General features: G+C 36.6%; 1 protein-coding gene across 1 annotated transcript in view; it reads right to left on the reverse strand.

The window, feature by feature from the left end:
* The window catches only part of EFCAB5 (EF-hand calcium binding domain 5), a 168,099-nt gene that overhangs the window by 110,482 nt on the left and 44,023 nt on the right, over nt 1-13,594 (reverse strand). The window lies entirely within an intron of this gene.

Below are 13,594 nucleotides of genomic sequence, written 5' to 3' on the forward strand. Positions count from 1 at the left end.
TTTCTGATAGCTGAGTAATATTCCATTGTATATATGGACCACAGCTTCTTAATCCAGTCATCTGTTGAAGGGCATCTCGGCTCCTTCCATGATTTGGCTATTGTGGACAATGCAGCTATGAACATTGGGGTGCATATGGCCCTTCTCTTTACTACGTCTGTATCTTTGGGGTAAACACCCAGTAGTGCAATGGCTGGGTCATAGGGTAGTTCAATTTTTAACTTTTTAAGGGACCTCCACACTGTTTTCCAGAGTGGCTGTACCAACTTGCATTCCCACCAACAATGTAGGAGGGATCCCCTTTCTCCACATCCTCTCCAACAATTGTTGTTTCTTGCCTTGTCAATTTTTGCCATTCTAACTGGTGTAAGGTGGTACCTCAGTGTGGTTTTGATTTGAATTTCCCTGATGGCTAATGATTTTGAACATTTTTTCATGTGTCTGTTAGCCATTTGTATGTCTTCATTGGAAAAGTGTCTGTTCATATCTTCTGCCCATTTTATGATTTGTTTATTTGTTTCTCGTGTATTGAGTTTGAGAAGTTCTTTGTAGATCTTGGATACCAGTCCTTTATCTGTGGTGTCCTTTGCAAATATATTCTCCCATTCCGTGGGCTGTCTCTTAGTTTTTTTGACTGTTTCCTTGGCTGTGCAGAAGCTCTTTATCCTGATAAAGTCCCATAAGTTCATTTTATCTTTTATTTCTCTTGCCTTTGGAGATGTGTCGTGAAAAAGGTTGCTCTGGCCGATGTCATAGAAGTTGTTGCCTATGTTCTCCTCTAGAATTTTGATGGATTCCTGTCTCACATTGAGGTCTTTCATCCATTTGGAGTTTATTTTTGTGTATGGTGTGAGAGAGTGGTCAAGTTTCATTCTTTTGCATGTAGCTGTCCAATTTTCCCAGCACCATTTATTGAAGAGACTGTCTTTTTTCCACCGGATGTTTTTTCCTGCTTTATCTAAGATTAGTTGACTTGGGCTGATTCTTAAAGCACAGGAAAAATTGTCCAGCAAGAAAGGAGGGGAATGATGTTCTAGACAGAGAAAGCTGGCACTCTGGATTAGAGGAGAGGGCATCTGGCTAGTGCTTTTGATTGGTTGTTATGTAAGAGATAATAAAATTGATGTGCATAAAGAATGCAGCCTATCTAGCCCAGATGAGCAAAGTCAGGGCTTGATGGTCTGAGTTCAATATCACTACATGCTGGGTACATAAGATCTAGTGCCTGCAAGCTTTGAAGCTGGCCTTAACAGTGAAAATTTCTGTTTCCAAATGAGGTAGTTGAGTTCCAATTGAAACACCTTTCTGGGAGAGTATGAGCAAGGCAGAGGGCATTTCCCACCAGATATTTCCCACTGGAGTCCTGGAAATCATCTGTTTTGATGGTATAGGACTGAGGTAGGGCAGAGGACATACAAACCAGTGCAGTAGCTCATAAGGTCTTCAGTCTGTTCTCGTCTATAAACAGAAAAAATCCTGTTTTCTTCTGAGGATAACAGTTACTAGATAGTTTAAAATAAATCAATAGTTTTATCTGGCAAATCCTAGCAATTTCTGGACATCTTGGACAGTCTTACCTCAGGACCACCACATTTTGTCAGGCATTATATCAGATATCCAGCCCCAGCTGCAGTGAATTTGACTCAGAACCTTCACCTCAGTCTTTTTAACATTAGGAATGTCCTATGCCACTGAAGCAGGACCACAGACTCATTCAACATCAAGTTGCAGGGTGTGTGTATTTGTAGGATATCAGGATAACATCCAAGAAGAACATTATTTCTCAGTCCATAAGTACTTCAATTTCTAAGTACTTAATAATGGTATATATACATATGCAACAAAGTGTGGTTTTTAGGTGGATATGAAACTAGCCCATGTATATACATTATTGTTATGCTTCAGGTTGAACAAAAGTAGAACCCATTTGATGAAGTCCTATCATACGCCATTGGGTAGAATAGTCATTCAAACACTATTAAAAAATCATTTTCCTTATCTAGCCACTCACTTTTGGCATAACATGTTTTACTGGATTGATAAACTATGATATTCAATACGAATTGACAAAATGATTGATATTAATAATATCACCTGTGGGAGAAGCACCTATGGGATTTCCTAGCATAATATAAGCACTAGGGTTTGGCTCACTAAAGAGGTGACAGCTGGTGTGGAGTATGAGCAGACAGACATCTGTCTCGGAAGTCACTGTCTCCTGGCAACTGAAGAAGATCCGTATCAAGGATGAAACATTCCCTTACTCTTGCCAAGTCCCAGTGGCTGGTGTATTGTAAGCATAAGTTAGACATTTGGGGGTTTGTTTGTTTTATCATGAAAAATTATATTTAAAAGGCTAAAAATACGGGGTGCCTGGGTGGCGCAGTCGTTGAGCATCTGCCTTCGGCTCAGGGTGTGATCCCAGTGTTCTGGGATCGAGCCCCACATCAGGCTCCTCTGCTGGAGGCCTGCTTCTTCCTCTCCCACTCCCCCTGCTTGTGTTCTCTATCGCTGGCTGTCTGTCTCTGTCAAATGAATAAATAAAATCTTTTTAAAAAAAAGGCTAAAAATAAGAAAAGTCATAAAAGATGATAAAACTAAAACTCACCTATTATATCCATAGATGTAAATACGCTAAAACCTACCTATTAAAAAAAAAGATTCCAATCGAATTATAAAACAAGGGGCATTCTACATTGTATATTCTGTACATAGAGAAAGCACTAAATTAAAATTACTCAGAAAATTTGAAAATAAAAGGATGAACAAAAATATTCTATGAAAATACCTATAAAAGAAAGTAAGGGTTGCAATATTATCAGATGAGATTAAATTCTGGAAAATAATTATAAAGATGACACTTTATAAAGAGTGCAATATACAATGAAGGTTTTACAATATGCTCAACTTATATGTACGATTTGACCAAAATTGTTGGAGGTTGCAAGTGGGAAAGGGGATGGGGTTTGGTTTTGGAAACACAAAAAATAAGCACTTTGAAGTAAATCAACGAACCCTTTGTAGATACCACATTCTAATAGAAACACAATGGATGTTGTCACATAATCTGCGTAAGTTTTTTGAACACCGTACATGAGTTAATTTGTTGGGAATTACCAAATAAAAAAATTAATTACTAAGTAAAATAAAGGCCTGTGTCTCTTTCCCTTTTAGTTTTTACTTGGCTTGTGTATCTTTAATGCTTGAGCATTTATACTGACTTATTTTTCTCCTTTATGTAGCTAAGGTAGAGAAAGTAACTCTATGAAAAATTTTGTCATGATTTTTTCTCTTTGTGGGTTAAATGTTCCATTATTAGTCCAGAAGAGTAATAAAGTGTTGGCACAGGAAAAATGCCAAGAAGATATCTCAACGTGCAGCACAGACTCCACAGTGATTATGAAATAAGCAACAGATGTAGGGATCGGGGATCATCACCAAGCCAGAACCTGGTATGCTTCACTATAACTGTCACACAGGAAAAGACCCAAGTTTTTGCCTTGGGTCTCAGATCTACTTCCTAGTTCATTTGAACTCTCATCTAGGATCAGCACTGTGTATCAGGACTGGTGGAGAACAGTGAGGAAATTCACAGTATAATAGGTTCCACTTCTCTGGAATAGTGTGAAGTTCTAACATTAATAATAATAATATCTGTCATTTTTTAAAGTTTTTATTTTAATTCATTAGTTAATTACATCTGTATAATTTTTTTTTACTGTTTGAATTTTTTTGTTTTTTGAAATATCATATAGTAAAATTGAACTTTTTTGGGACATAGTTGTATAAATTTAAACACATGTATAAATATGTATAATCATCACCGTAATCAGGCTAATTGAAAGTTTGTAGTCCTATTTTTTAAAAAGATTTTATTTATTTATTTGAGAAAGAGAGACAGAAATAGCAACAGAGAGCACAAGCAGGGAGGAGAGAGAGAAACAGTCTCCCCGCTAAGTAAGGAACCCAACTTGCAGCTCGATCCCAGGATGCTGGGATCATGACCTAAGCCAAAAGCAGACGGTCAACCAACTGAGCCACCCAGGTGCCCCTGTAATTCTATTTTAAGAGCAAATACTTTTCAGGGGCACCTGGTTGGCTTAGTTTCTAGAGCGAGACTCTTGATCTCAGGGTTATAAATTCAAGCCCCATGTTAGGTATAAAGATTACTTAAAAACAAAATCTTAAAAATAAATGTTAAAAAACAACAAATACTTTTCTTTCTTTAAAGATTTTATTTATTTATTTGAGAGAGAGAGAGTGAGAGCATGAGCATGGGGTTGGGGGAGAGAGACAACCAGACTCCCCACTGAGCAGGGGCCTGATGTGGAGCTGGATCCCAGGACCCTGAGATCATGACCTGAGCCGAAGGCAGACGCTTAACCAACTGAGCCACCCAGGCACCCCAACAAATACTTTTCATTATCAATTCACAATAAGGCAGTTGTGACTTATAAAATATGCATTCCCAAGCATGGAAGGAATCAGGAGTCAGAGGTAAAAGATACTGAAAAAAGATGTTAAAAGAAAAGGAAATATGAAGAAAAGCAAAATGACACAAACATAACCTTATCAGTTTTGCAAAATTACATGTAATAATTAAAGTCCACTTCAATTCTTAATCTGTCATTCAGAATCTCTGATGAAAAGCAATAAAGGTATACTGCATACCTAAAACTTACAAACAACAGTGATATTTTATTTTTCAAATAAGTGGCTACCACTATAAAAATTGACCCAAATCAGTAAGGAATGTCTTCTTTATCTACTGTTCTTAGAGACCAAACAGAATCAAATCCCTTTTTATCCAGGGAAATAGTCAGATGAAAATATTTTTGGATCAGGCTAAGGCAAATGGATACTGTAACATCATTACCGGAGGATAAAGTCATGATAAACCAAACAAAAATTTTATTCGTCTTTTTTCTTGAATATAAATAAGAAAAATTCTCATTCCTAATATAAATGGACTTCTCCAAAACTCTCTAATGGATTAAAGATGACACAAACAATGATATAGTTCAGAGAATTTAAAAGCAAGCTGTTTTAGCTAAGATTGAGGCATATCCAAGCTTTAAGTCAATAGATATTGTGCTGTTGTAAAGTATCTCTAGGATTTCTGAATACTCTGCAGATGCTTGACAGTCATATGTTGATATAAGATCTTGAATTTTTGCCAGAAAGAGATAAAGCCCTAATCTGACAATCTAGGGAGACAAAGCATCTTTGATTAACTCTTGCATGAAATTCCTACAACAGTTTTGCTCTAATAGAAACTAGTGCCCTGGGGCACATGGCTGGCTCAGTCACAAGAGCATGTGACTCTTGATCTCAGGGTTGTGTGTTTGAGTCCCACATGGGGTGTAGAGATTACTTAAATAAATTTTTTTGAAGCATGAGAGACTATGGACTCTGAGAAACAAACTGAGGGCTTCAGAGGGGAGGGGGCATGGGGGAATGGGATAGACTGGTGATGGGTAGTAAGGAGGGCACGTATTGCATGGTGCACTGGGTATTATACGCAACTAATGAATCATCAAACTTTACATCAAAAACCAGGGATGTACTGTATGGTGACTAACATAATATAATAAAAAAAATTATTATAAAAAAAAACAAAAAAACCTGAAAAAAGAAAGAAAGAAACAAACAAACTAGGGCTCTTATCAAGCTTCAGATGACCCTAAATATTCAAACTCCCAATTCAAGAAGCATCAATGAAACAAACTAATTCTCTTGTGTCATGTCATTTGTTGGCAATGAGACCTAGACCATTGTTCTAGAGTTCCCTTTACTATTCTTTTTTTTTTTTTAAGATTTTATTTATTTATTTGACAGAGATAGAGACAGCCAACGAGAGAGGGAACACAAGCAGGGAGAGTGGGAGAGGAAGAAGCAGGCTCCCAGCCGAGGAGCCCGATGTTGGACTCGATCCCAGAACGCCGGGATCACGCCCTGAGCCGAAGGCAAACGCTTAACGACTGCGCTACCCAGGCGCCCCCCCCCTTTACTATTCTTATTACAGATATCGATAAATGCCTACTTTTATGTACTGATTGAGATTTACATATCCCTGACAGGAGGAAGTATTTGTCAATATACTGATTTACAGCCTTGACATCAGTTCCCAAATTTTAAGTATTTTTATGGCAATAGCTCTAAATACAAACCTAATTTATTGCTCTGCAAGAACAGATGGTGAACAGAAATGTTCTTTAAGCTATTTATTAAATTTAATGACACTGCTCCCTGCTGCTGTTGGAACTTTTCGCTAGTACTAAAACTCCCTTAATTTGGTTTCTCTACAAAATTGGTTTTGAAACTTTTTTTTAAGGTGCATAATAATTTCCTGTGGAACTTGTTCTCAATGCATGCCTAAAGGTTCTGATTCAAAAGATCGAGGAAGAAGCTAGGAATCTGCACTTTTAACCAAGCATCCAGGTAATCCTGATGTCATTCATAGGCAACAACACCCTGAGAAAGACTGTTTCAACTGAAAATTAAAATTCCACGTCCACATATAAAATAAGAGTTCTGTATATATCTCTTATTTTATTCTGGTGGTATATATGTACCTAATTTCAAAAGAACTGTTATTCTAAAGCTTCTGATTAGTTGCTTACCCTACAAGAAGAACACTAAAAGAAATCACAAAGAATTTTAGGCTCTTTTATAAATTTTAGTGTAAGTATTCATGCCAGAAGATATTAGAAGGAAAGTATGAAGATTCAGGAAGAGAATCAATTCAAAGTGTCTTTGTTTTGTTTTGTTTTTTGTTGTTATTGTTGTTGTTTTAAAGATTTTATTTATTCATTTGACAGAGAGAGACAGCCAGCAAGAGAGGGAACACAATCAGGGGGAATGGGAGAGGAAGAAGCAGGCTCCCAGCGGAAGAGCACGACGTGGGGCTCGATCCCAGAACTCCAGAATCAAGCCCTGAGCCGAAGGCAGACGCCCAAAAACCGAGCCACCCAGGCGCCCCTGTTTTTTGTTTTTGTTTTTTTGCACTAAGATCTAGAAGAGACCTAGATGTTATCTAGGCCAGGGCTTAGGGCCCAATTCTGGCCTGCTGCCTGGTATTGTACCACTCAACAGCTAAGATTGGCTGTTACATTTTAAAATAGTTTTTAAAAATCAAAATAAGAATAATACTTTGTGGCACGGCAGAAAATCTATGACCTCACATTTTAGTATTCATAAACAAAGTTTTATTAGAACACAGCCAAGCTTATTCATTTACATATTGTGTATAACTATAACTACTTTTGTACCACAACAGCAAGATCAAGTAATTCCAATTCAATTTTCCAGGCAAAAACCCCTTAATTTTTATGTAATCAAATTTAGCAATATTTTCATGATTTTGAGTCATGGTTAAAAAGGCTTTCTCTGGTAATAAAGGAACTTAATCCCTGGTTTCTTCTACCTGTTACATGGTTTCATTTGTCATATACACATACTTAGGAGGATATGTTTTATGAACAAAAAAATTGCAAATAATTCTAGTAGTTCTTTTATTGTGATTGTTGGTATTATTATTTTGAAGCTATTTTATGTAAATTGTAGGATAAGACAAATAATTCCATCAATGTTGTTAAGAGCCAAGATTTTCAGAAAAAAAAGAGACAGAAATATAAAATCAAGGAATTAAGTAAAAAAAAACGGAAACATTGTATTTGATATGAAATTATCAATATTTACTCATTATTTTTAAAAATTATATTTGTTAGTCCTGAAAGAGCCTAGAAGCAACGATAATATGTATGAGCATTCCTAGCTCCCAGATGAGTGATATTCATTAAAAGGAAGTAGGAATCCCTTTTAAAAAATGCATGAAGCTTTCAAAGACTAAAGGAGTAAGGTTGGAAGAACACAGGAGCCAAAGTAGGGTCAAGCTGAGGATCAAAAAGAAAAAGTAAATATAATGGATTAAAATACATTGAATATATATTAAAATCAATGTGTCTACAATGATACTCAAAGGGAACCCTTCCCCCAAAAGGGAAAAAAAACCTTTTTTTTTAAACATTTTTATGTATGTATGTATGCATTTATTTTCATTTATCTGACAGAGATAGAGAGCACAAGTAGGCAGAGCAGCAGGCAGAGGGGGAGGGAGAAGCAGGCTCCCCACTGAGCAGAGAGCCCAACGCAGGGCTCAATTCCAGGACCCTGGGGTCATGACCTGAGCCTAAGGCAGATGCTTAACGACTGAACCACCTAGGCACTGCCCCCAAAATCTTTCATTTGTTGCTCCTCCAGGTGCCTATTGACAGACAGATAGATACATAGACACATGGAGACATAGAGATAAAATATATAATATTCTGAAAATTTGTAATTAAAAGGAAAGAAGTAAACATTTATTTTGTCTTATTAGTAGGAAGCATATTTCAATGTAACCAAATACATAGCAAACGGGTGGAAGTTATTTCAGGAATTCCAATAGCTCAAAATTAGGAAATCTATTAATAAAATTCATTATCAACAGGTCTAGGGTGAAAACCAAATGATCATCTCTACAGATGTTGAACAAGTATTTGACAAAATTAACAATCATTCATGAGCTTAAAAATCGGTTCAGTGGGTTAAGTGTCTGACTATTGATTTCAGCTCAGGTCATGATCTCAGGGTCATGAAATTGAGCCCCACGTTGGGCTCTGCACTCAGCGTGGAGTCTGCTTGTCCCTCTCCCTTTGCTCCTCCTCCCCAGTTGTGCTCTCTCAAAAAAATTTAAAAAATCGTTTTTAAAAATCACTCTATAAAGGAACTAAGAAAAAGAAAATAAAAACCCAAACCCAGCAAAAGGAAGGAAATAATAAAGATTAGAGCAGAAATAAATAATATAGAAACTAAAAAAACCCAATAGAACAGTTACCCTTTTCTCTGCCATTTTAGTGTGTGCAGTTGAGGGTTCCTCATCATGTTTTCTCAAAAGACTTTCAGGATCAAGTGATTCCAGGCCAAGAAACAAAGGCAGAATTGTCCCATTACCCAGTGGATTCAGATGAACTGGTAATAAAATCAGGTACAACTCCAAGAGGAGACATTAGAGAAGAATCAGGCTAGGTCTATAAGGGATAGCACATGAGTTGGCACACATATTTATGCTGCATGAAGGTCCTGTGCTTGTATCCTGTCACTCTATAAACATCGCTGTTACCTGGACAATAGACATGTTTTATCAGGGAAATGATTTTTCTCTCTTACTGTGCTTCTGCACCTGTAGGTTGGTTTGGTAATAAATATGTGAGTCCTTTTATATGAAAAAAAAATTAAAAAATTTAAAAACAATAGAATAGATCAGTGAAACCAGGAGCTGGTTTTTTGAAAAGATCAACAAAATTGATAAACCTTTAGCAAGGCTCATTAAAAAAAAGAGAGAGAGGACACAAATAAACAAAATTACTAATGAAGGAGGAGAAATAACAATCAACACCACAGAAATACAAACAATTCTAACAGAATATTATGAAAACCTATTTCCCAACAAATTGGACAACTTAGAAGAAATGCATGAACTCCTGGAAACATATAACCTACCGAAAATAAAGCAGGAAGAAATCGAAAATTTGAATAGACCAATCACCAGCAATGAAATTGAATCAATAATCAAAAAACTCCCGGGGTGGGTCGCCTGGGTGGCACAGTCGTTAAGCATCTGCCTTTGGCTCAGTGCGTGATCCCAGCGTTTTGGGATCAAGCCCCACATCAGGCTCTTCTGGGAGCCTGCTTCTTCCTCTCCCACTCCCCCTGCTTGTGTTCCCTCTCTCGCTGGCTGTCTCTCTTTCTGTCAGATAAATACATAAAATCTTTTTTAAAAAATTCCCAAAACACAAAAGTCCAGGACCAAATGGCTTCAAGGGTAAATTCTATTGAACATTTAAAGAAGAGTTAAAGAATATCCAGTTGGAAAAGGACTATCTCTTCAACAAACGGTGTTGGGAAAACTGGACAGCAACATGCAAAAGAATGAAACTGAAATACATTCTTACACCATGCACAAAAATAAACTCAAAATGGATGAAAGACCTAAACGTGAGACCTGAAACCACAAAAATCGTAGAAGAGAGCACTGGCAGTAACTTCTCTGACATTGGCTGTAGCAGCTTCTTTCTAGATATGTCTCCTGAGGCAAGGAAAACAAAAGGAAAAAAATACACTCTTGGGACTACATCTGAGTAAAAAGCTTCTTCACAGCAAAGGAAATAATCAACAAAATTAAAAGGCAACTTACAGAATGGAAGAAGATATTTGCAAATGACATACCCAATAAAGGGTTAGTATCCAAAATATATGAAGGACTGCTACAACTCAATACCCAAAACCCAAATATTCCAGTTACAAAATAGGTAGAAGACACGAACAGACATTCCTCGAAAAAAGACATCCAGATGGCCAACAGACACATAAAAAGATGCTCAACATCACTCATCATCAGGGAAACGCAAATCAAAACTACAATGAGATATCACCTCACACCTGTCAGAATGGCTAAAATTAACAACACAAGAAACAATAGGTGTTGGTGAGGATGTGAGAAAGGGGAACCTTTGTGCACTGTTGGTGGGAATGTAAACTGGTGCAGCCACTGAGGAAAACAGTATGGAGTTTCCTCAAAAAGTTAAAAATAGAACTACCTTATGATCCAGCAATCAAGCTACTGGTTATTTACCCAAAAAATATAAAAACACTAATTCAAAGGGATACATGTACCCCAATGTTTATTGCAGCATTATGTACAATAGCCAAACTATGGAAGCAGCCAAGTGTCCATCAATAGATGAATGGATAAAGATGTGGTATACATACAATGGAATATTCTTCAGCCGTAAAAAGGAATGAAATCTTGCCATTTGCAATGACATGGATAGAGCTAGAGAGTATAATGCTAAGTGAAATAAGTCAGAGAAAGACAAATACCATATGATCTCACTCATATGTGGAATTTAAGAAACAAAACAAATGAGCAAAGGAAAAAATGAGAGAGACAAACCAAGAAACAGACTCTTAACTATAGAGAGCAAACTGATGGTTACCAGAGGGAGGTAGGTGTGGGGGTGGGGGAGATAGGAGATGAGGATTAAGAGTACATTTACCATGATGAAATAAAATAAAATAATAAAATAAACTTAAAAAAATCATTCTATAATACAGAAATTAGGCACATTTTTCTTTTCTTTCTTTCTTTCTTTCTTTCTTTCTTTCTTTCTTTCTTTCTTTCTTTTTTTTTTAGTTTGGGGAGGGACAGAGGGAGAGGCAGAGAGAGAATCTTAAGCAGGCTCCAGCCCAGCGTGGAGCCTGAGGTCAGATTTGATCTCAGGACCCTGAGATCATGACTTGAGCCAAGATCAGGAGTCAGACACTTAACTGACTAAGCCACCCAGGCACCCCACACATTTTTTCTAATGTAATAAAATATATCTTTTTAGATCCAAATAAAGTAGAGTTATGGTATTAATATATAGTTTTTAAAAACTGCTCATGATGAGGCAGTAATACAAGAATCATCCCTACTAAAGTCATAAACAAGACAAGGATGCCCATATCATCACTATTATTTAATATTCTATTGGAAGTAATAGCCAATGTAACTAGGTAAGAGGAAGATATTACAAGCATAAAAATTGAAAACAAAGAAGGAAAACTCCTATTATTTGCAGATAATAAGGTTTCCTTGCTAGAAAATCCAAATAATCAACTAAAATTTTTCTATAAACAGGGGTGCCATATGAGTTTGAATACATGAAAGCTATTAATTTCTGTATATTTTTGTAATCTGCTACCTTACTGAGTTCCATCATTAATAGAAAAATTTCCTTTTTTATTTTGATTAAATGATTTATTTATTTATATTTATTTGAGAGAGAAAGAGAGAGAGCATGCATACAAATGAGGAGGGACAGAGGGAGAGGGAGAAAGAATCTGAAGTAGGCTCCTCACTGAGTGTGGTGCCCAACATGGGACTTGATCCCACAACTTGATCATGACCTGAGCCAAAACCAAAAGTTGGATGTTTAACCAACTGAGCCACCTAGGCACCCCTGTTTATAGAAAAGAAGAAAGTCCCATTTACAATGGCAATAAAAACATAATAAAATAACTAGTAATACATCTAACAAGAGATGAAAGCTTAAATGAAAAAAAACTTTAAGACAACAATGACGGATACAAAATAAAAGGAGCAAATGGAAAGACATATGTTCTCAGATTGAAACACTTGTAATTAAAGATGTTGATTTTCCCTAAGTTAATAAACAGATTTCAGTAAAAGTTCCTATAAAGTTTGTTTTGCTGCTCTCCTTTTTTCAAGTAGATGAATCAATCCTAAAGTTCATATTAAAAAGCAAAAACATAGGGCGCCTGAGGGGCTCAGTCGGTTAAGCATCTGCCTTCAGCTCAGGTCATGATCCTGGATCATGACCTCAGATCGAGCCCCATATCAGGCTCCCTGCTCAGAGGGGAGCCTGCTTCTTCCCCTCCCTCTGCCCCTCCCCCTATGCTCCTGTTCCCTCCCTCTCTCCCTACCTCTCTCTCTCTCCCTTAAATAAATAAATAAAATCTTTAAAAAAAAAGCCACCAGAATAAAAGAGTAAATAACGAGGACCAGCACAGTCAGAATTACTGAAATACAGATCTTCCTCGACTTATGATAGGGGTATGTCCCAATAAACCCATCGTAAATTGAAAATATCCTAAGTAGAAAATGCATTTAACACACCTAATCTACCCAACGTCATAGCTTAGTAGAGCCCACTTTAAGTGTGTTCAGAACACTTACATTAGCTTACAGTTGAGCAAAATCATCTAACAAATTCCTATTTTATAAAGTGTAGACTATCTCATGTAACTGATTGAATACTGTACTGAAAGTGAAAAACAGAATGGTTGTATGAGTACAGAATCCTTTTAAGTGTATGGGTTGTTTACCTTTGTGATTGTGTGGCTGGCTGGGAGCTGTGGCTCATTGCCATTGCCCAGCATCACAAGAGAGCATCTTACTGCATATTGCTAGCCCAGGAAAAGCTCAAAATTCAAAATTCAAAGTATGATTTCTACTGAACACATACCACTTTTACACCAACATAAAGTCAGAGAAAATCAGTAGGTGGAACCATTTTAAATTGGGGACTGACTGTATACTTAAAAGTCTCAGGGATTAAAGCAGTGCAGTGTGGTGCATGAACAGGGAGACAGTCAATGGGACAGGATAGAAAAATGCAGAAATACACTCCAAAATATATAGGAATTTAGTAATAAAGTTTCAAACAGTGGGGCAAAACAGACTATTCGACAATTGTTGGGATCACTATGTAGCCATTTAGAAAAGGAAAAAGTTGGATTCTTATTTTACATCTTACACTAGGATAAATTCCAAATGGATCAATACTTAAAATGGGAATTAAAATAATAAAAATTCCAGAAGAAAAACATGGGAGGATTCTTTTACTATCTTGAAAATAACAATGACTTGAAATCCACGAGTCACAAAATGAAAGTAAACTCAATCACATAGAAATAAAATATCCTCTGCATAACAAGATATAAATAGCAAGTAAAAAACAGAAGAAAATATTTGTAACTCGGTCAGATG

This window comes from Ailuropoda melanoleuca, chromosome 13 (assembly GCF_002007445.2).
Source record: "Ailuropoda melanoleuca isolate Jingjing chromosome 13, ASM200744v2, whole genome shotgun sequence".
Lineage (NCBI taxonomy): Eukaryota > Metazoa > Chordata > Mammalia > Carnivora > Ursidae > Ailuropoda > Ailuropoda melanoleuca.